We start from the raw sequence: 25,060 nt of genomic DNA, 5'->3' as shown, positions 1-25,060 counted from the left end.
GAGACAAAATACAGTAGGGATCTGAGGCTATGAATCTTAATATAGCCCTTTCCACTACCTCAAGTACCCTTCTTGATCACATCACCATTTTTTCCCTGTGAACATACACTCCCCTCACAGACTGGCTCAATAACTGTCAGTGTCTCACACAGCTTGGTGGTGGCAGCTTAGTCGCTAAGTTGTGTCCTTAGCGACTAATGTTAAGTGACTCTTGTGACCACATGGGCTGTAGCCTACCAGTCTCCTCTGTCCATAGGATCTTCCAGGCAAGAATACTGAAGTGGGTTGCTATTTCCTTCTCCACTGACATGCATTAAGTGCTCAATAAATAGTTGTTGTTTAGTCGCTAAGTCAAGTATGACTCTTTTGTGAGCCCATGGACTATAGCCCTTCAGGCTCCTCTGTCCATAGGATTTTCCAGGCAAGAATACTGGATGGGTTGCTATTTTCTTCTCCACTGACACACCTATTTTCTTCTCCACTGACACACCTTAAGTGCTCAATAAATAGTTGTTATTTAGTCACTAAGTCAAGTATGACTCTTTTGTGACCCCCATGGACTATATAGCCTGTTAGGCTCCTCTGTCCACAGGATTTCCCAGGCAAGAATACTGGAGTAGGTTGCCATGTTCTTCTCCACGGGATCTTCCTGACCCAGGAAACAAACCTGCATCTTCTGCATTGGAGGCAGCTTCTTTACTACTGAGCCACCAGGGAAGCCCCTCAATAAATAGTGGCTCTCACTTTTTCTTAAAGATTGGGCCAGTGTGAAATAGATAACACAAAGGTCTCATATGTTGGCAGTATTTTCTTGAAGTATACAGTAAAAATAAATATAAGGCCCATTAAAAGAATAAGAGATCCAGGAGGAAGGTCTTGGTGGTTCCTGACCCAAATGTTGAATAAGAGCCTAACTGGAAAACTATCTCCAACCATGGATTTTGGTGACCAAAAAAACTATGTAATAACAATTCCTATCCCTGGTTGTGAGTCGCTCTGTATACCCACTGTGACCTATTTAAAAGAGCCAGTTCTTTTTAGAAAATAGTTTCTGCCAAGTTTTCTATCAGCAGGAAATCATAAAGTAGACAGATGAAACGTAGTAGAAATTTTTCTAAATGAAGGTTTATATGACTATCAAAAAGATTCAGTGCAAAACTATTATCATGAGATAGAAAATAAAATCATAAGGGTGTTTTTAATTTTTTTAAGTTCTTATAAAATAAAAGTGGTGATTTCTCATAATGAATGAAATAAAGAGGTGAACAAAGAAAAAGTTCATACATCTCCTAACCCATTCCAATGTCCCAACTACAAAAATGTATGAATTTTCTTATTTTTTCAAAATAAGAGTCACATGGTACTATAAGACATTAACATAAAACAGCAGTCCTCTGCCTCTTCCACTCCTGAGTTCTTTCTAAAGACAACTTTCAACGTTTCAATGTGCTTTTTCTGTTTTTCTGTCTCCATATTTGCAAATAATATGCTCATATTTCAACTTATTAGCTAATTTTATATATTACCTATTGAGTTCTTAATATAGAAAATAACCAGTTACCCTCTCAGCTCTTCAAAAACAGATTTGCCACAATTTTACACTATTATGAATATTCACTTCTGAGCAAGATGGTATTATGATTTATTTCCTTCCTGATACAACTTTTAGTTTTCCCTGAAATTAACAATTGTCTCATTTTTACTTGAGAGAGCTTTCATTTCACTTTAATTTTCTAAGTAACAGACAGTGTCATCTATTGAGAGTGAGTGGGGAGGTAGCTGCAAAAGAAGTGTGAAATAGCCAACTTGGAGCCCAAAGGAAAGAAGTCATTAGTAAATATAGAAAAACATTTAGGTAACATTGAGGACTCAAATGAGGTTTGCTATCAGTCTATACAGCTGTGTGATTTTTTTCTGGCTATGTTCAGTTTTAAGAATGGAGGCAATGGCTGAGTTTCAAACCAGAAGGATTCAATGGAACAGAAGGAAGGACAAGAGAACAAGAAGTTGAAGATATTAGATAATAGAAGTCAGATGAAAACTCAACTTCCTTCCACCAAACCCTCAACCCATATATATCCATATTCATCTTTCTCCCTCACTAAAATGGGGGAAAATCCTTCTCACTGTTGAATGTCAATCTCTCCACCTACGAGGATAAAGGAGGACATGAAATTCCTAAAGACAGGATCCAATAAAATTATTCACTTTGAATAAAACATTAGGAAATTAAATGAGTATCAGAAGGGAAGGAGAGGGAGAATGAGACACACACACATGTGAAATTATAGAACTAGAAAGTCAAGTCTGACGGTGAAGTAAAAGGCAAGAAAATCTGCCTGAATGAGGGAATGCAGCTTCAGATGAGTGGTGAATATTTGGAACAGCTGCTATGGGAAACAGATGGGAGAGAAAGCTGAATAGATACATGTAAAAAGTCTTCCTACTGGGGGAATCAAGATGGCTAAGTAGGAGGATGCTGAGTTCAACTCGCCTCATGAACACATCAAAAGTACAACTACATGTAGAATAACCATCACAAAAACTGACCCGAAGACTAAGATAATGGCTCTTTTGCAACCAAGACTATAATAGAATTACACACACAAAGTCTGGTAGAAAGTGAGGAGACATAACCTAGTTGGGAACCAGAGGGGAGGGGGATATCACAGGCTCAGGAATCCTCCATGGAGAACAAGGGGTTCAAATTACATACTAGGCACCCTGGTCATGAGTTCAATACCAGCAAGATGTGCCTATTTACCTGGTCTAAAAACCAATAGGGCTTACTAGAGGGCTATAAGAAATCAGATTCCATTCTTAAAGAATGTGCACAGACTTACTTGTTCCCAGTCACAGCATGGAGACAACAGACTGAAAACAGCTTCAGGGTCTGACTGGCTTGCTGGGACCATCCCAGAGCACCTTCTCCAGCCCCGCCTGCTCCAGCACGACTCCCAACTTGGGTGGAGTTTGATGTTGCCAAGGAGTGTGTGCACCCTTAGATGGAATGAAAGCAGCTCAGACCTGACTCTCAGGGCTTCGTTTCCAGCACCTTTAGCTCTGCCTCTGCCTCCATAGGATCAGTTCAGTTCAGTTGCTCAGTCATGTCCAACTCTTTGCGACCCCATGGACTGCAGCATGCCAGGCTTCCCTGTCCATCAGGAACTCCGGGAGCTTGCTCAAACTGATGTCCATCAAGTCGGTGATGCCATCCAACCATCTCATCGTCTGTCGTCCCCTTCTCCTCCTGCCTGCAATCTTTCCCAGCATCAGGGTCTTTTCTGAGTGAGTTCTTTGCATCAGGTGGCTTTGCAAAGTATTGGAGCTTCAGTATCAGTCCTTCCAATGAATATTCAGGACTTATTTCCTTTAGGATTGACTGGTTTGACCTCCTTTCAGTCCAGGGGACTTTCATAGGATAGTGACTGCTGTTGAGCAAAGGAGAATTTCTGGTTCACACCTGACTCTGGCTCTAGCCACTCCATCTCCAGCCCTACCTCCCACTAAGTTGGAAGCTGCCAGCACATCCAAGGGGTTGATGTGACCCATGGTCACTTCAGATCCAGCTCTCCCACCAAAGCCACTGAGCAAATAAACACCAGCATAGAGATGCTCCCACATGAGGACACTCCTTCAAGACTGGGGTAAGTAACTGTTTCACTTAATTTCATAGAAACAAAATTAGAAGACATGGGAATACATCTCAAATGAACAAACAAGGAAAAAATCTTGAAGAAAACCCCTAGTTAAACAAAGACAAATAATTTATCTGATAAACAGTTCAAAGAATTAGTAATAAAAATGCTAACTGAACTTGGGAAAATAATAGATGAACACAGTGAGAATTTCAACAAGGAGTTAAAAAATATTTTAAAAGAGCCAGTAAGACCTGAAGAACATAATAACTGAAATGAAAAAATACACTAGAAGGAATTAACTAGGTGATACAGAAAAAAATGACTAAAGTAATCTGGAAGACAGAATAATGGAAATAACCCAATCAGAACAGAAAAAAGTAAAACAAATATAAGAGAATGAGGATAGTTTATGGGACCTCTGAGACAACATCAAGCATACCAATATTTGCATTATAGGTGTCCCAGAAGAATAAGAGGGAAAATTAAAGAAAATGTATTACGGAATTATGGTTGAAAACTTCTCTAAGAACAAGATGTGTAGCTTCAAGAAGTACAGAGAATCCAAAACAAGATGAACCCAAAGAGATCCACATAAAGACACGTGCTGTACTTAGTTGCTCAGTCATGTCCGACTCTTTGCGACCCCATGGACTGCAGCCCGCCAGGCTCCTCTGTCCATGGAGATTCTCTAGGCAAGAATACTTGAGTGGGTTGCCGTGTCCTCCTTCCATTAAGAAACATCATGACTAAAATAAAATGGCAATAGTTAAAGAGAGGACATTAAAGGCAGAAAGAGAAAAACAAAGGGTCACAAGTGAACCCCCATAAAGCTATAAGTTAACTTTTCTGCAGAAACTTTGCATGCCAGAAGGGGGTGGCATAATATATTTAAAGTGTTGGAAGGAAGAAACATACAATCTAGGAAACTCTATACTTCAAGGTTATTATTCAGAATTTAGGGAGAGATAAAAAGCTTAGCAGACAAGCAAAAACTAAAGGTTGATCAGTATCAAACTGCCTTCACAAGAAGAGTTCAAGAGTCTTAAGTGATAAATAAGTGACTAAAACAAATTATAGGAAAGGAAATGTCAAACTGGTAAAGGCAAATATACAGTAAAGGTATCATATCTGGTCCCATCACTTCATGGCAAATAGATGGGGTAAAAATGGAAACAGTGACAGACTTTATTTTCTCGAACTCCAAAATCACTGCAGTGACTGCAGCCATGAAATTAAAAGACACTTGCTCCTTAGAAGAAAAGCTATGACAAATCCAGACAGTGTATTGAAAAGCAGAGACATCACTTTGACAACAAAGGTCCAAATAGTCAAATCTACAGTTTTTCCAGGAGTCATGTATGGATGTGAAAGTTGGACCATAAAGAAGGCTGAAGGCCAAGCAATTAATGCTTTTGAATTGTGGTGCTTGAGAAGACTCTTGAGAGTCCTTTGGACAGCAAGGAGACCAAATCAGTCAATCCTAAAGGAAATCAATCCTGAATATTCATTGGAAGGACTGATGCTGAAGCTCCAATACTTTGGCTACCTGATGCAAAGAGCTGACTCACTGGAAAAGATCCTGAATCTGGGAAAGACTGCGGGCAGAAGAAGGGATCAGCAGAATATGAGATGGTTAGAAAGCACCACTGACTCAATGGGCTTCTGTTTGAGGAAAAACTCTGGAAGATAGTGAAGGACAAGGAAGCCTGGCATGCTGCAGTCCATGGGGTCACAAAGAGTTGGACATGACTTAGCAACTGAGCAACAACAGTGGATCAACTACTTAAATAAGGTATTATGAAGGTTAAAAGACAAAAATATAAAATCAACTACAACGAACAGCTAAGGAATTAGCATGGAGATGAAATAGATGACCCTAAAAACACAAAACAGGGGGGATGGGGAGTGAAAATGTAAATCTTTTAGAATATGTTTAAATGGATAGTCATTTTAATTCAAAATAAATAGAGTTACAGTTCAAAAAATATAGCTCCATTGTAATCACAAGTCAAAAACCTATAACATAGAATGGATAGACAAGGTCCTACTATATAGCACAGAGAACTATATTCAATATCCTATGATAAACCATAATAAAAAATATTTAAAAAGAATATATGTATAACTGAAACACTTTGCTGCACAGCAGAAATTAACACATTGTAAATCAAATCTAATTAAAATATTGATTTAAAAAACCTATAATAGATACAAAAAACTAGACAGAAAGGAACACAAACATAACACTAAAGAAAGTCATTAAGCCAAAGTGGAAGAACTAAAAGAAGAAAAAAAGAACCAGAAAACAAGTAACAAAATGGTAATAAGTACATACATATGAATAATCACTTTAAATGTCAACAGACTAAATGCTACAACCAATATACATAGGGAGTTGGATTGAAAAAAGTAAGACCCAACTGTATGCTGGCTACAATAGACTCACTTCATAGATAAAGTCACACACAGGATGGAAAAACTTACTCTATGAAACAGAAATTAAGAGAATTATGGGGTAGCAATATTCAACTCAAAGTAGATTTTTTTAAAGTCTATGATAAAAGACAAAGAAATGAATCAAGTAATGAAAAAGTGACCAAAACAAGAAGTCAATATTTGTAAACATATATGCACCTAAATACATGAGCACCTAAATATATTAAAGCAAATATATAAAGCAAATATTAACAGACATAAAGGGAAAACTGACAGTAATACAATAATGATGATGGGCTTTAATACCCCTCATACATTAATAGACACATCACCCAGATGGAAAGTAAATAAGGAAACAGAGGCCTTAAATGACCAGTTGAACATAATAGATATCTAAAGGACATTCCATCAAAAAATTAGCAAAATAAACAATATTTTCAACTGTACAAGGAATGTTCTCCAGGATTGATTACAGGCTAAGCCACAAAAGAAGGCTCAACAAATTTAAGGATATAGGAATTAAACATCTTTTCCAACCACAATATTACTAAGCTAGAAATCAATTATACGAGGACACTAAACAACATGCTACTAAAAAGAAATGGGTCAATGAAGAAATCAATAGGAAATCTGAAAATACACTGAGATGAGTGAAAATTAAAAGACAACTTGCCAAAATCTATTGGAGTCCCCAAATCAGTTCTAAGAGTGAAGTTTATAGAGACTCAGGCCTACTTCAGAAACAAGAAAAATCTAAAAAAAAAAAAAAAAAAATCAAAATCTGGTTCTAAAAAAAATTAGAAAAAGAGGAACAAACAAAGCCCAAAATCAAAACAGACAACAACAAAAAAAATAGGAATAGGAAAGACAATGAAACCAAGACCTAGTTTTTAAACAATTCTTAAAAATTTGTAGGCAATTAGCCAGGCTCATTAAGAAAAGAGAACACAATATATGAAAGAGGAAAAATTACAATTAGTATCACAAAAATACAAACAATCATAAGAGAATAGTATAAACAGTTATATGCCAACAAACTTGACAACCTAGATGAAATGCATAAATTCCTGGAAACAAACAATCTTCTAGGTCTGAATCAAGAAGAAACAGACAACCCAAACAGACCAATTACTAGTATTGACATTTAATCAGTAATGAAAAAAAACTCTCAACAAACAGAAATCCAGAACTATAATATACAACTTCACTGGAGAATTCTACCAAACATACAAAGAAATTATACTTATTCTTCCAAAATTATTCCAAAAAGTTGTAGAGGAGGGAACATTTCTAAATTCTTTCTATGAGGCCACCATTATCCTGATACAAAAACCGACAAACATTCTACAAAAAAATAAAATTACAGGCTAATATCCCTGATGAATATATATGGGAAATGCTCAACCAAATACTAGCAAATTAATTCCACAATATGTAAAGAGAATCATAGTCTATGATCTAGGGGTATTTATTCCAAGGATGCAAGAGTGGTTCAATATCCACAGATCAACCAATGGAATACACTACATTAACAAAAAGAAGGATAAATATCCTCTCAATAGATGCAGAAAAAGCATTTGACAAAATGACATATATTTATGTTAAAACTCTCAACAAAGGTGGAATAGAGTGAGTATAGTTCAGCATATGCTGGGCTTCCCTGGTGGCTCAGACAGTAAAGAATGCACCCACAATGCTGGAGACCTGGGTTCAATCCCTGGGTTGGGAATATCTCCTGGAGAAGGGCATGGCAATCCACTCCAGGATTCTTGCGTGGAGAACCCCAATGGACAGAGGAGCCTGCCGGGCTATAGTCCATGAAGTCACAAAGAGTCAGACACGACTGAGTGACTAAGCACAGCACATCTCAACATAATAAAGGCTATTTATGACAAAGTCACAACTAACCTCATACTCAGTGGTGCAAAACTGAAACCTTCTCCTCAAATCTGGAACAAGACAAGGATGGCAATTCTCATTATTTCTATTTAACATAGCATTGGCCATCCTACCCTTAAGAATCGAACAAGTAAAAAGAAATAAAAGGTATGCATATTGGAAGAGAAGTAAACCTGTCGCTATTTGCAGATGACATCATACTATATATAGAAATCCTTAAAGTCTCTACCAAAAACAGCATTAGAATAAATAAACTTAGTAAAGTTGCATGGTACAAATTAATATTCAGAAACATGTTGCTTTTTTATACACTAATAATAAATTACCAGAAGGAGAAGGAAAATAATCCCATTGCAAACAATTGCAAAAAAAAAAGAATAAAATAGCTAGGAATAAACTTAACCAAGGAGGTGAAAGGCCTAAGACTTAATGAAGTACCTATAAAAACATCTATGATATTTCTCACAGAACTGTAACAAATAATCCTAAAATTTTATGGGACCAAAAAGACCCCAAATATCCAAAGCCATCTTGAGAAAAAAGAACAAAATTGGAGGTATCATGCTCTCTGAGTTCAGAATATACATAGATATAATACTCAAAACAGTATAGTACTGAAATAAAAACAGACACATCGATCAATGGAATAGATAAGAGAGCACAGAAATAAGGCCACAGACATATGGTCAATTAACCTATGACAAGTGATACAAGAATACACAATGGGGAAAAGACAGTTTATTCAATTAGTGGTGCTGGGGAAACTGGACAGCTATATGTAAAATGAGACTAGAACATTTTCTTAGACCATATACAAAAATTAACTGAAATGGATTAAAACCTAAATGTAAGATTTGAAACCATAAAATTCCTACATGAAAACAAAGGCAGTACACTATTTGATAAAAAGTCTTAGCAGTACTTTAGGGACCTAGTAAAATTAAAAGCTTTTGCATAGGAGAGGTAATCATAAACAAAATGAAAAGACAACCTACTGAATCAGAGAAGATATCTAAATGATATGTCTGATAAGGGTTAATATCCAAACTATATAAGGAGTATATAAAACTCAATATCAGAAAAGTAAATAAAACTATTAAAAATGGGTACATTTCCTGAATAGGCATTTTCCCAAAGACAACATACAAATATTCAACAGGTATATGAAAAGATCCTCAATATCTAATCATCAGGAAAATGCAAATGAAAACTACATTGGGAAATCTTACACCTGTCAGAATGCCTATCATTAAAAAAGACAACAAATAATAATGTTGGTGAGGTTACAGAGAAAAGGGAACTCTAGTACACTATTGGTGGGTACATAAATTGGTAGACACACTATGGAAAATAGTATGACAGTTCCTAAAAAAATTAAAAGTAGAACTACCATATGATCCAACAATTCCATTGTTGCATATACATCTGAAGAAAAAAAAAGCACTACTTTGAAAAGCTATATGTACCCCAATATTCACAGCAGCATTATTTACAATAACTAAGACAGGGAAGCAATGCAAGTGCCCATCAACAAATGAATGCATAAAGAAATCCAATACATACATATACATGAAACGGAATATTACTCAGCCATAAAAAGATTAAGTTTTTGCCATTTGTAATAACACGGATGGACCTGTAAGGTATTACAATTAGTGAAATAAACCAGACAAAAAAGACAAATACTGCAAAATATCACAGGTAAAATATAAGAAACAAAACAAACAAATGAATATAACAAAATAGAAAGAAACTCACAGATACAGAGAATAAACTAGTGCTTGTGAGTGGGGAGAGTGGTGGCAGGAGTGGCAACGCAGAGGAAAGGGACTAAAAGGCACAAACTCTAAAGTATAAAATAAGATACAAGGATGTAATACACAGGGAATATAGTCCCTATTTCATAACTTTAAATGGAGTATAATCTATAACAATATCACATTACTATGTTGCACACCTGAAAGTAATATAATACTATAAATCAGCTTTCAGTTCAATTGCTCAGTCATCTCCGACCCTTTGCGACCCCATGGACTGCAGCACTCCAGGCTTCCCTGTCCATCACTAACTCCCGGAGCTTGCTCAAATTCATGTCCATTGAGTCGGTGATGCCATCCAACCATCTCATCCTCTGTTGTCCCCTTCTCTCCTGCCTTCAATCTTTCCCAGCATCAGGGTCTTTTCCAATGAGTCAGTTCTTTGCATCATGTGGCCAAAGTATTGGAGCATAAGCTTCAGCATCAGTCCTTCCAATGAATATTCACAACTGATTTCCTTTAGGATGGACTGGTTGGATCTCCTTGCAGTCCAAGGGACTCTCAAGAGTCTTCTCCAACACCACAGTTCAAAAGCATCAGTTCTTTGGTGCTCAGCTTTCTTTATGGTCCAACTCTCACATCCATACATGACTACTGTAAAAACCATAGCTTTGACTAGATGGACCTTTGTTGGCAAGGTAATGTCTCTGCTTTTTAATAAAATCAAATTTCAATATAATCAAATTAATATAATTTAATAAATCAGCTATACTTTGATAAAAAATTTAAAGTCTTCTTAGCAACTCTGAAGGTCTGAGCTTAGGTTAGGTTATAGACCATGCACTGGTTGTTGCACTGGTCTTGATGAAGTTGGATTCTTCTAGAAGAGTTCAGCCATAGATATTAGGGCATAGAAATTGATCAATTAATCCAAGAATGAGAGGAGTTCTGAACAGGTTTAATGACAATATGATTCTAGAATTAGATAAGACTAGCAAGAGGAACATATGACAAGACTTAGGCTGGATGAGAGACAAAGAAATATTAGAAAGGAGTCGGCAAAACTTCTCACTAGGCTCAACTTGAGAATCAAACACTCTCAGCTTTAAAGCAAAAGTTTCAGGGGTGATCCCACTATAAATTTCAGTTGTGAAATACAGGTATCTTCCTATCAGCAGACTATTAAGTACCATTCAAATTATAGATGGACTTTTTGATTAATATGTACTATGGTACTAATGCCTTAGATTACTGTGAAAGTTGCTCAGTCGTGTCCGACTCTTTGCAACACCATGGACTATACAGTCCACGGAATTCTCCAGGCCAGAATACTGGAGTCTGTAGCCCTTCTCTTCTCCAGGGGATCTTCCCAACCCAGGGGTTGAATCCAGGTCTCCCACATTGCAGGCCGATTCTTTACCAGCTGAGCCATAAGGGAAGTCCAGAAAACCAAAATCAAAAAGTTAAGAGGGCTATATCCATGGCGCAATCTGAAGCTCTGATTCAATTGTTAATATCATGCATCTTTGTGATTATAGAAGTAACATATCTTAATTGTAGAAAATTTGAAAGCTAAACAAAGGAACTAAAAGTGACCTGTTACAACAGCATTCAGGAAAAATAAAATACACTATCTTAGCATATATGCATATACCTACTTTTGTATCATGTTTAAATGCACAGGTTCTAGAGCAAAACTGGTTATTTTCTCATCCCAGAATAGTCATTTCAATAGCTTTGTGACTTTTTAGGCAAATCACTGAACTTCTGTGTCTCCATTTTTTCTATTTAAAATACAAATAAAAATGCTACCTACCTTCCAGTGAGATAGGTTATGATAAAATGATTATATATATATAGCACTTAGAACAATGCCCAGAATATAAGTAGTCCAAAGTAGAGGATAGCTATCATTACTGTGTGTAATATAGGAGAGTCAGGTCATAGTTCTTGGTTCAAACTGTCAGAACCACTCACTAAAAATATCAAATAAGAACTAGTGGGTAGACATCAGGGAAATGGATTTTTATTTTTATTTTTTTGTATCCTAGAAAGCTCAAGGCAGATGTTTTATCCAGGGAGATGTCAGCACTGATTTGGCTCTTTCCTCAGTAAAATATTTGGCCTTGTTAATGTTGAGTAGGGTTCAAGAAGCAGTAGAGCCTATTAGTTCTAAATACTCCTTAAATAGAAGTACAAAGATTGTTAGTACAAGGTGTTTCCCTCCCCCCCATAAAAGTGATGACAGTATGAGTAGAAAAAACTAATGCTGCAGGGGAGAAAAATATGCTATTTTTTGAGTCTGACAGGACTGTTCCCTGTACAGATAGTGGCACTGGCAGCTGTAAATCTATAGGGAACTAGGGACCAGATTAAGCCCATGCTAAGATATGCTGCACCTGTTCCCATTTTATGAGGCTTTTTCCTTGTCTCAGGAAAGAACCTTAAATCAGGAAATTACAATGTGTGGTCCTTTCCCCACCAATCTATAACTTACCAGAAATAATGCAGGCATTATTTAATGAAGTGAGATGTGAAATACTATAACTTTAGGCATGCATTTATAGGGCTTTATCCCAGGTGGCTCAGTGGTAAAGAATCCGTCTGCAATGCTGGAGATGTGGATTCAATCCCTGTTTTGGGAAGATCCCCTAGAGAAGGAAAGAGCAACCCACTCCAGTATTCTTGCCTGGGACATCCAATGGACAGGGAAGCCTGGCGGACTACAATCCATGAGGTCACAAAAGAGTCAAACATGACTTAGCAACTAAACACTAACAACGATGACAATCTATTTATAGTACAAAAATAAAAATACAAATAGCATAATTATTTGGGTGTGGTTAGCAGATGAAAAGTTGTATTTTGGAGTAAAAATACGGCGTTGTCTGTCATATATTGTAATTTTCATCCCAATTTATCTGTTATTATTGTGTTTTACACATATATATCTTCAATGTAAAGTAAAACGATTGATTCTTCTTAAAACTATTGATTCTTCTTAACTTTTTCTATTATTAGGAATTCTTTCCAATTTTGTTTTATGCAGGTTATTATATGCATTCCTTTTTCCCACATTTATCATTTGAATCTTTCTGAAATTTGCCATCTAGCTTTGACTAGCTTATTGTGTAAATGATAGAAGCATAATAAACTGCCACCATGCAGCAAGTATTTGAGTATTGTGTATTGAGTATTTTACCTGCATCTGCATTATATCACATGTTATTATTCTCATTGTAAGTCTAAACAATTAAAAACAAAAATTTTTTAAAGAAAAATCCAAAATCCCTCCACCAATAACATTTTGGTGAACAATTTTCTATAGGTTTTCATGTTTATAAGCACATGTAGCTATACAGAAATATATAAAAATAAGAAGAAATTGAATTATGCTGCTTTGTAATCTTTTCCATTAAATTATATACAAATATATTTACAAATCAATAAATGTACATCTACATTATCTTTAATTTGTACATACTAATTGGCTAAATTCACATCATCCCAATTTAACTAGTCTATCCACTATTATAGCCAGTTAACTTGTTTCCAAAGTATTGCCATTATAAACAAAGTACACAAAAAAATGTTAAGCTTTTTTGTGTATGTATCTTGTATTATTTGCATTTATGTTTTTACAATAAACTTTTAGTAAAATCACTAGCTTATAGAAGGTATGTACATTTCACATTTGTATACAAATTGCTAAATAACCCTCTGGAAATGTACTAAGAGTTAACAGTGCATTAGCTCATCCATATCCCTACACTGTGTTTTCTTAATGCCATAAATCTTCTCTAATCTGATAGGTGAAAACTATTAGTTTCTATTTTCAAAGTGAGTTTGTCTACTGGTATTCTTTTATGAATATTATTTTCATAACTTTTCACCATTTTTCTGTTAGACATTTACTTTATATTTGACATGTAGAATCTTTATATATTAAGAATATCTAATATTTATATCAGATATTTTTTCCTAGTTTGCTGTTTTTTCAATCTTGATTATAGTATATTTTTGGCCATAGAGCTTTTTTGAAGGTAAAATTTATTAGTATTTTCTTTGAGTTATTGGTCTTCATAAAGTGATTAGAAAATCTTTAACTTCAAAACTATAAAATTATAAATATATGTTAAGTAAGAATATATAAACTTTTAAATGTATATATGTATACTTTAAAATTATTTTCCCTTATAGGTTATTACAAAATATTGAGTATAGTTCCCTGCACAGTATATTGAATATAGTTCCCTGTGAGGTCCTTAATAGTTGTCTATTTTATATCAATATACAGTTGTGTGTATATGTTATTCCCAAACTTCTAATTGATCATTTCCCCTCTTTCCCCTTTGGTAACCATAAGTTTGTTTCCTATGTCTGTGGGTCTATTTCTGTTTTATATACACATTCATTTGTATCCTTTTTTCCCCTAATTCCACATATAAGCAATATCATATGGTATTTGTCTTTCTCTGTGTTGGCTCTCTTCGCTTAGTATGACAATCTCTAGGTCTATCTGTGTTTCCCTTTATAGTTTAATTTTTTTACACTTAAATCTTTGACCCAACTGGGACTTTTTTAGTGTGAAAAAAACACAACTGGGACTTTGATTTACATAATGAGTATACATGTAGCTTTATTAAACTTCCCCTCAAATAACTAGCCCTGTTGTCCTAAGTGCATTTATTGAAAAGCCTGTCCCTTCTCCTAATCCATGGGTTTGAAATAACTCTTTATCACATCTTAAAATCCACAGCATATTTGGAAATACTTTACTATTTCCAAAGAAACAGACACACATTGGAAGGACTGATGCTGCAGCTGAAGCTCCAATACTTTGGCCACCTGATGCAAAGAACTGGCTCACTGGAAAGGACCCTGATGCTGGGAAAGATTGAAGGCATAAGGAGAAGGGGACGACAGAGGATGAGATGGTTGGATGGCATCACCAACTCGATGGACATGAGTTTGAGCAAGCTCCGGCAGTTGGTGACGGACAAGGAAGCGTGGCATGCTGCAGTCCATGGGGTTGCAAAGAGTCAGATACGACTGAATGACTGAACTGAATCATTAGTCACATGACTTTGGACAACCTGAACTATGACTCCTGTGACTGAGGAACTGAATTTTTAGTTGTATTTAACTGTAATCATTTTAAATTTGTATAATCACATGTTTATCAGATAGCAATTCTAGAAAAGAACTATTTTTTAAAAATCACATCTCTATTATACTTCTTAACTGCATTGTTGTTGTTGTTCAGTTGCTGAGTCATGTTCAACTCTTTGCAACCCCATGAACTGTAGCATGCCAGACTTCCCTCTCCTTCACTATCTCCTTGAATTTGCTCAAAACCATGTTCACTCAGTCAGCGATGCCATTCAACCATCTTGTCCTCTCTCCTGTCCTCCTGTCCAACCTTCTCCTCCTGTCCTCTATCTTTGCCAGCATCAGAATCTTTTCCAGTGGGGTCGGCTCTTTGGATCACATGGCCCAAGTATTTGAGCTTCAGCATCAGTCCTTCCAGTGAATATTCAGGGTTGATTTCCATTAGGATCAACTGGTTTGGTTGTAGCATTATTGGATGATAATAAAATTGGCAATTTCCTATTTAACCTGTAGCTATCATTTTGACAGAGATTTTCAGTGAAGTACTAAGGCTAACGTTGAAATTTCAATGGCAACTCAATGAAATATGTAATGAATGCCCCCCTGTATTCATGACACTCAGCAGAATAAGAGATAGATTTGATAACCTTCTACAAGTTTAAACTTTAGTAGATGTGATAAAGTGCTGCTGCTAAGTCGCATCAGTCGTGTCCGACTCTGTGCGACCCCATAGACGGCAGCCCACCAGGCTCCCCCATCCCTGGGATTTTCCAGGCAAGAACACTGGAGTGGGGTGCCATTTCCTTCTCCAATGCATGAAAGTGAAAAGTGAAAGTGAAGTTGCTCGGTCGTGTCTGACTCTTGCGACCCAATGAACTGCAGCCTACCAGGCTCCTCCATCCATGGGATTTTCCAGGCAAGAGGCCTGGAGTGGGGTGCCACTGCCTTCTCCTTTGACTATGGAGCATTAGAGAGAAATTAGGGACGGATACATGGAAGAGGTGGCACTAAAGCTGCTGCTTCTTGAATACAGTTCATTCTCAACAGGCAGAGAATTAGAGATGGGAGGGACTGAAGAAGTCCACAATAAACGAATGGCATAAGTAAAACCGTAAATTATGGATAATAAAAGGTTATGTTGCACAATGGTGAATGGTTTGGTTCCACTAGATCATCATGTGAGCAGCAAGGTAGTGAGAAATAAGGCTGACTATGGTATATATACACAATGGAGTATTACTCAGCCATTAAAAAGAATACATTTGAATCAGTTCTAATGAGATGGATGAAACTGGAACCTATTATACAGAGTGAAGTAAGCCAGAAAGAAAAACACCAATACAGTATACCAACGCATATATATGGAATTTAGAAAGATGATAATAACCCCGTGTACGAGACAGCAAAAGAGACACTGATGTATAGATCAGTGTTATGGACTCTGTGGGAGAGGGAGAGGGTGGGGAGATTTGGGAGAATGGCATTGAAACATGTATAATGTCATGTATGAAACAAGTCACCAGTCTAGGTTCGATGCACGATGCTGGATTCTTGGGGCTGGTGCACTGGGACGACCCAGAGGGAGGGTATGGGGAGGGAGGAGGGAGGAGGGTTCAGGATGGGGAACACAGGTATACCTGTGGTGGATTCATTTCGATATTTGGCAAAACTAATACAATATTGTAAAGTTTAAAAATAAAATAAAATTAAAAAGAAAAAAAAGAAAGAAGGCTGACTAGGTACGCCAATGCTAAATCTCAAAGGACCTCAGATTCTGACCAAAGAATCTGCTCCTGACTTTATAGCTAGTAGAGAGAGAATGAAGTTGTTTTAGACTAGTATCATCTAAGCTCTGAACCTCAGAGCAATAATAGATTTCTGGTATCAATAAAATAAAGTTTTCCAACTTAAATATATTACCTTGGAGAAATCACTGAAATATTTGGATGCTTGCTTTCTAGCATTTGTAATATAGGAAGAATCATCCACCTCACAAGATCATTTTGAACATTAAGCAAGATAAGGGAAATGCATTTAACAAAGTATAAAACATGCACAATATAAATGTTAAAAATTCATAACAGAGTATGCTGTGTGTGCTCAGTCATGTTCAACTCTTTGGGATCACACGGACAGTAGCCTGCCGGACTTCTCTCTCCATTCGATTTCACAGGCAAGAATACTGCAGTGGGTTGCCACTTCTTCCTCCAATAACAAAATATAGTGACCTAGATAATTCTTATAGTGATACACAGCCAAGTAAGCCAGGACAAGGCAACCTATTCAGGAATACATAGTAACAGACTAAAACACAGAAGACTCTACAACACAGTCTTAATAATTTTTTTATAAAGGCATAATTTCATAAGGCAAACTGATAGGATAATCTATCTTATTTGAGTCCCTTGATATTTACACGATCTGGGTTCATAGTAACAGGTCACCCAGTTCAATCTACCAAATCTGATATTTGAATTCCCATCAAATACTTGGCCACATTATGTACAGTGGTGAAGAACTGTGTATGTGCAGAACACATTATGTAGTACAGGGGTATAGAACTTTCTAAGGTTACAGTACAAAGTACTGAATTTATTCAGTTCAGTTTCTCAGTCTTGGCCAACTGTTTGCGACCCCATGGACTGTAGCACGCCAGGCCTCACTATGTATCAACTCCCAGAGTTTACTCAAACTCATGTCCATGTCAGAAAAGTCTTTGTGACTTGGTAACAGTGCATACCATTCAATCCACTCACTATGTATTCAACACTTTTAACTAACCAGTTAAAAGCTCTTCAGGAAGATTACTTCTAATATGCAGAATATATTGGAGAGCAGAGCAAAGATAATGAGAGGTTTTTATAGTAGACCAGGTCAAGAATCTGGACTGGGAAAGAAGGAGGCAAAGGCAGGATGAGGGAGGGAAGAGAGGATGGAAACAGCAGGCCAGGTTACAGGAAGAGAGGGGGCAAAAGGAAGGGCCTGGGGATGGAGAGGAAAGGCGGAGGGAGGAGAGGGGACATAGGGCAAGGGGAGGGCCATGAGGGAGAAACTGAGCGGGCAATGGAGATGAAAAACATAGAGGAATCGAGGGAAGCGAGGAACGGGAGGGAGAACAGAGAGGAAGGAGATGAGAGGGGGCTAGATAAAGGGGAGGAGGACAGTGAGGCAGGGGTGGGGGATGCAGAGAACGGGGTGGGACAAAAAGATTGGCTGGGGGGTTCAAGAGGATGGGTTGGGGGAGTGGGAGACTCAACAGAAGGGGAAGGGGGGCCAAGTGGAAGAAGAAAGGGGGACCCAGTGGAAAGGGCAGGAGATGCAGAGAATGGGACAGGGACAGAGAGGAAGGAGCAGCCAGCGGACCAAGAGGAAGGGGCAGGAGTGAGTGAAAGAGGTGGGGGGAACCAAGGGGAAAAGGGGAAAGGGAAAGGGGGACTGAGTGGAAGGGGAGAAGGGGTAGAGGGCAGAAGGGGAAGGGGGACTGATTGAAAAGGAAAAGGAGACCAAGTGGAAAGGACAAGGACTGGCGCGCAGAGAAGGGGATGGGAATGGAGAGAAAGGAACCAGAGAGAAAGAGTTTTGGGGACCGAACAGAATTGGGGGAAACAGAGCAGAAGGGGAGGGGGAACTGAATGGAAGGGAAGGGGTGAACTGAACTAAGGGGAGGGGGTAACAGAGGGGAAGGGGGGACCAGGTGGAAGAGGAATGGGGGCCTCAGTGGAACGTGCCAGGGATGCAGCGATGGAGAGAAAAGACCAAGAGGAAGGGGTGGGGTGAGGAAACCGAGCAGAAGAGCAGATGGACCAGGGGTACAAAGTGGAAGGGGATGGGGAACCAAATGGAAGGGGAGGGGGATGGAGAGCAGGGGACACAGTGGAAGGGAAGAGGACTAAGTGGAAGGGGCACGATGCAGAGAAGAGGACCTGAGAGAAAGGACTGAGAGGAAGGGGTGGGGGAAACTGAGCAAAAGGAGTGTACTGAGTGGAAGGGGAGTGGGGAATGGAGAGAGGAGGACAGAGCAGAAGGGGAGAGGGGAACTGAGTGGAAGCAGAATGGGGGACTGATTGCAAGGGACTGGGTAACCAAAGGCAAGGGAGGAAGGACTGAAAGGGGAAGGGGGACCCCGAGTGGAAGGGGCGGCAGATGCAGAGAAGGGGATGGGGACAGAGACAGGGTGGGGGGAATCAGTGGAAGGTGTTGGGGGGACCAATGGAAGGGGGTGGGTGTACTGAGCAGAAGGGGTGGGTGACAGAGAAAGGATCCCAGGGTAAGGGGTGGGGGATGCAGAGAAAGAGGAAGGGGACAGAGAGAAAGGACTGAGCAGAAGGGGTGGGGGGACCCAGTCGAAGGGGTTGGGGGGACCTAGCGTAAAGAGTGGGCGGTGCAGAGAGGAGGGGGACAAAGAAAAAGGACTGAGAGGAAGGGGTGGGGGGATTAAGTTGAAGGGCAAAGGGGGACTGATTGAAATGGGAAGGGGGATGCTGAGAAAGGGATGGAGACTGAGAGGAAGGGCAAGGGGACGAAGCCAAAGGGGTGGGGGAATGGAGAGGAAGGGGAGGGGTTCTGAGTGTAATGGTGGGAGGACGGAGAAGGGGTCCCAGGGGAAGGAGTGGGGGGTGCAGAGAAAGGGAGGGGAACAGAGAAAGGACTGAGAGGAAGGGGAGGGGGGCCACCAGAAGGGGAGGAAGAATGGAGAGGGAGCACTGAGTGGAAGGGAATGGGGGACCGATTGCAAGCCATGGGGGGAACCAAGGGGAAGGGGGAATACTGAAAGGAGAATGGGGACCTGGGGACCGGGCAGAAGTGGAAGGGATCGGCGGAAGGGGAAGGAGGGACTGAGTGGAAAGTGTGAGGGGTATGCAAAGAAGGGGATGGGGACGGAGAGAAAGGACCGAGAGGAAGGGGTGGGAGATGCAGAGAATGGGATGAGGAAGGAGAGGAAGGGTGGGGGGATGGAGAGGAAGGGGCAGGAGGAACCAAGGGGAAGAGGGGCTGAGTGGAAAGGGTGGAAGATGCAGAAAAGGGGATGGGAACTGAGAGAAAGAGTAGGGGGACCGAGTGCAAGGGGGTGGGGGTGAACCGATGGAGGGGAAGAGGGCACAGAAGGGGAAGGAGGAACGGATTGAAATGGCAAGGGAGACAGAGTGGAAAGGATGATGGGGTGGGGTGCAGAGAAGGGGATGGGGATGAAGGGTGGCAGGATCAAGTCAAAGGGTGGGGGGACCGAGAGGAAGGGGAGGGGGACCGAGCAGGAGGGGCTGGGGACCAAGAGGAAGGGGAGGAAGAGTTGGGGGGAACAGCAGAAAGAGAGGGAGGATGGAGGGGCGACCAAGCGGAAAGGGAGGGGGCAACTGACCAGAAAGGAATAGGGGACCCACTGCAGGGGGAATGAGGGACTAATTGTAGGGGGTGGGGGAAATCAAGGGGAAGAGGAGGGGGCTCAGTGCGCAGATGCAGAGACTGGGATGGGGGCTGACAGCAAGGACCAGGAGGAAGGAGTGGGGAAACGGAGAGGAAGGGGTGGGAGGAACCGACCTGAAGGAGGGGTTACCGAGCAGGAGGGGAACCAAAGGGGAGAGGGGACTGAGGGGAAGGGGTGGGGGGAAGTGAGTGGAAGAGGGGAACAAGTGAAAGGGGAAGTGGAACCAAGTGGAAGAGGGGGAATGCAGGGGAAGTGGGACAGAGAGGAAGGGTGGGGGGACCGAGCTGAAGAGGAGTGGGGACCAGTTGGAAGGGGCTGGGAGAATCCAGTGGAAGAGGAGGGAGGGGCCTATTGAAATGGGAAGAGGGACCAAGTGGAAGGGGCAAGGGATGCAGAGAAGGGGATGGGAGAGGTAGGGTGGAGGGACCCAGTGGAAGGGGAAAGTGGGAAGGATTGAAAGGGGAAGGGGGACCAAGTGGAAGCGGTGGGGGATGCAGAGAAGGGGATGGGTGGAGGGAAAGGGTAGGGGGACCCATCAGAATGGTGGGGGATGCAGAGAAAGGGGAAGGGGATGGACAGAAAGAAAGGAGAGGAAGGGTTGGGGGGACAAAGAGGAAGGGGAGGGGGCACCGAGGGGAAAGGGTGGGGGATGCAGAGAAGAGGATGGGGATGGAAAAGAAGGGTGGAGGGACCTAGCCTAAGGGGAGGGAGGACAGAAGGGGGAACCAAGGGGAAGGGGAGGGGCACCGAGCAGAAGGGGAGGGATTCAGAAAGAAAGGACTGAGAGGAAGGGGCAGGGGTGGGGGGACCCAGAGGAAGGGCCGAGGAGTGGCTGTGAGGAAGAACAAGGGGAAGAGAGCAAGGACAGGGAAAAAGAAAAAGAATCTAGAGGACTTGTCAGGGAGAGGCAATAGTAATAGAAGAGAAAAGGTATTTCAGAGACAGAACTTGGGGCATATAACAAGATGCAAGAGGCAGGAATGGAAGGACACACAGGAGTCATAGATGACTGAGAATTAGTGTTTGAATACATTTTACATGCCAATAAAACGCCCAGTAATGGAATAAAGGAAGTTAGATATAAAGTATGTTGGAACTCAGGAGAAAAGCCAAGGAACAGCTACATTAAGAGGTGAGATTTAAGAACAAGAAGGCAGGAAGGCAGCTAAAGCTGGGCTCCTTGGCACAGAGAATATGTGTTTAGGTTGATTGATCAAAGACTTGGAGCAATACCTGTGTCTGGGGACGCCCAAAAGAAACTGGCCCACGATGGACTCACTCTAGTGCCTCTGGTCTCACTGAGAAGCAGTTCAAAGTGAACTAGCCCAAAAAGTCTGAATTCATTGCTGGCTTTGGCCAAATGGACCCATGAAGTACATCTTTTCATCAGGTCTTATATTGGCCAGGCATGTTTTACCCTGGAATCCCTTGACAATGACAGCTTAGAGTCTAAATTTCATAAGAAGCTTATTTTCAAGTCCTAGCTCAGGATAATTAAAGCACACATTGCACATTCAACATTTATCTTTCTCCACCAAGTTGGCTCTGAACACAGCTTCTTGGTGTAGGCTCAGGAGACAAACCTCAGGGGTTAAGGGTTGCGGGCTGCTAGCTATGACTAGAAACCAGCCCTGAGAAGCCCTGTTAGGCCACATCTTGAGATTGGGTGGTAATTTGCCTTACTTTTAGGTCTTATTACTAAACAGCTGAAATTTGGGATGTTTTTTATTTCTTCCATTTGGGTCACAGGGCATTTTCACCAAGGAGATTATAGTACCTTTTCAAATGGAGAAGGCAACATGTGCATTCTTCTAACAGTTCTGGCTCCTATCAGTACTGCCACAGTCAAAGAAATATCCAAGTCCAAGGGAGAAAATGTAGTTTTTTTCTCCTTTAAGTTTCATCATATTACAGCAACCTGTCACAGAATCTACTCAAACCATTAAGTTGTACACAGGACTGACTCCCTTTCAGGAACAGATAGAAACATACAATTGTGTTTTACCAAAGTATGATCATTTCAACCATATTTTAATCCATTTCACTTTCTCAGCCTATCCTCTTCTCAAACAGCAAATGTTTTACCCTGAGCCATTTCAATGATTTATGCAAGCCAACTTAATTGATAAAGTGAAGTTTTTTTTTTTTAAACAAAGCTGGAATAGTTTTTCTTTCTTATAAGGGTGAACTCTTTAGAGCCCCGGTTCCCAACCTCTGGGCCATGGACCACTTCTGCCAGATTAGTGACAATATTAGACTAGAAATCAAGTGTACAATAAATGTAATGAACTTGAATCATCCCCAAACCATCCCCCCCACCACCGCAGTCCATGGAAAAACTGTCCTCCTTAAAACTGGTCCCTGGCGCCAAAAAGGTTGGGGACCGCTGCTTTAGAGTATGTCTTCTTAAAGCCAAATAAAACTTCAGCTCTTAGTACCTGCAGAGACGTATGTCAAGTGGGTAATTTGGGCTATTCCTCAGGTAGCCATGCCATCCATTATACCCTGCCAAGTAGCATATGCCTGTATGGATTCTATCACTAATTATTGGTAAACAAGGAAGTTCTACTCAATTAAAGAACAGTGTCCCAGGAAAGGAATAGGTAAATCAAGACTCAGACTCAATTTGGCCAGTAAATACTACAATCTAGAGGCACCCCTAAGTTCCCCATACCTGATTAGCACCTTTAGCCTCTGCATCCAGACATCCTGGCATTAGGAGTCTCATAGAAATGGAAAATGGTCCCATTGCTCAACCGGAGTTAAGACCACCCAGAAATTATTGAGGGCCACAGAGACCATACTGTAAAACCAGCTTAAGTCCCTAGCTATTCCACTCTGAAGGTCTGGTCTTGACCCATCAGACAGAAACACAAATGGCCATGGCTCACAGTCACCAGGACATCTTTGGTCACCATGTGCTCCTCCTTCCAACCAGCTGGAGCTAGAGTGGGCAAACCAGGAACCTGTGGTGCCACAACATTTTACCTGGATTTAAATACTTTCTATTTAAATTATCTGCTTCAACTGCATGTGATTGCAGGCTATCTACCCCAAGGCAGCCCCCAAGTTGGACAGCTCACACGGTGAGCAGGTGGCTCAGAATCAGAGCCATTGCATCGGGTCCAGCCACAGCACAGCCCAGTCGGATAGCAGTGGCCCTCTAACAGGTTGTTCTGTGCAGGAGGAGTACAAAGGATGGAGTGGGCACAGGTAGGCACTTCCACTACAACCCTGGCTCAGGTATATCTGGAAATTTCACTCACCCTAGGCCCCAGGTTAGTTGCTTCATTCCTGTTTGGGGAAGCAAGTGATGCTGAGAAAAAAAAAAAAAAAATGCCTCCTGAGCCACAAGACCAGGCAGAAGCTGAAGACCCTGTTGGCAAGAAGCCCAGTAGCAAAGCATTCAATGAGAACCACTGCCCCTAACTCCTCAAGGAGAGACCATGCCGGGGTTGGCGGCATCAGTGGGGAAGTGGATCTCAGTCCTCCACACCTGTGCTGGACACTTAACTTCTTCCCTCCCAGGGGCCCGGTAACCAAGGCAGCCTTCCTGAGCAGCACAAAGCTGCTAAACCTGCAAGGCTTCAGGGAAAAGTCCTTCCCTTCCTCTCTTTCTCCTTCCTTGGGGGCCTGACCCCCAGCTGTGTGGCATGTTTAATAATCTATAATTTGGCTTCCCTGACCAGGAAAAGAAAGCCTTCTTGAAAGTCAACAGAAGATGAAACTGAATGAACTGGTGGGGGATAGATTATTCCTGAATAGACCCCCACCAACACACACACACACACACACACACACACACACACACCCCAATCCCCACCCCCCACCACCCCCCCCCCAGAGTAGCTTTCAGCCAAGAGGTACTTTTCAAACACTCCAGCCCAGGCATAACTTATGTGGGAGGCATTGAGGAAACAAATATGTTTACTAACACCTCCTGCAAATTCCCTGGGTCATAGAGATGGGCCCCCCATTCGCCCCCCCGCCCCCACGCCTAGGCTTGGGGGTGGGGATGGTGCAGGAACTAGGAGGAAACCCTGGAACAGAATTCTTATAACTGTACACTTCCTTTGCCAGATCACTCTGCTTAAGAATTTTTTTCTTAAACATCTGATACTGACAAATCAAGCTAGTTGCTCCAATGGCAGACCCAGGGTGGCAAGTCGGGTCACATGCAGTGGCTGTCCCTCCTCTCCCTCTCTGGGGTCCCTTTGCAAGGAGTTAGAAGTGCAGCTTAGCGCTTGTGGCTCCTTTCCCTCGTGCAATGGTTCAGAGAAGGTCACTCAACCCGAGAAACCAGCTCAAGGGGGAGCAGAGTTTCCTCTGGGACAGGAGACGTGGCGCCCTGAGGATCTGAGCTGGGGTCCATTCAGGTTCTCAAGGCAGGCGGGCCTAGATGCCCTCTCTGCCCTCTGATCGCCAAAGCTCTCCTCTGTTTCGGGCTCGCTGGGAATCCCCAGGAGCGGGAATGTATTGCTGGGGAACACTTCACTGTTCCGCCCAGGAGCCACCTTCAGCCCCATCCCCTCGCCCATTGCTCTCCTGGCTTCTGGCACAACTGTGGGTAGAGTCAGAAAGAAGCACTCAGTAGGATAGTGCCTTCCAGGCTACAGAGCCCGTGCTCCAGCCGCAGAGACCACAAAGATACAGCAGGGGAAATGTAATGCACAGGCAGGCGAGCCAGCACCTGCAGGCGGGCTCCAGCTCCTCCTTGGCTAGGAGCCCCTGGCCCTGGGAGCTCTGGTCCCTAAACTTTCTTAGAAGGATAAATGAGGGAAAAGGAAACCGGC

The 25,060-nt window shown here is 41.2% G+C and overlaps 1 protein-coding gene across 16 annotated transcripts in view; it reads right to left on the bottom strand.

Annotated features, from left to right (window-relative positions):
* The window catches only part of IL1RAPL2 (interleukin 1 receptor accessory protein like 2), a 1,479,983-nt gene that overhangs the window by 1,151,615 nt on the left and 303,308 nt on the right, over nt 1-25,060 (bottom strand). The window lies entirely within an intron of this gene.

Source organism: Bos javanicus, chromosome X (genome assembly GCF_032452875.1).
Source record: "Bos javanicus breed banteng chromosome X, ARS-OSU_banteng_1.0, whole genome shotgun sequence".
Lineage (NCBI taxonomy): Eukaryota > Metazoa > Chordata > Mammalia > Artiodactyla > Bovidae > Bos > Bos javanicus.
This window is presented reverse-complemented; position numbering and strand designations above follow the sequence as displayed.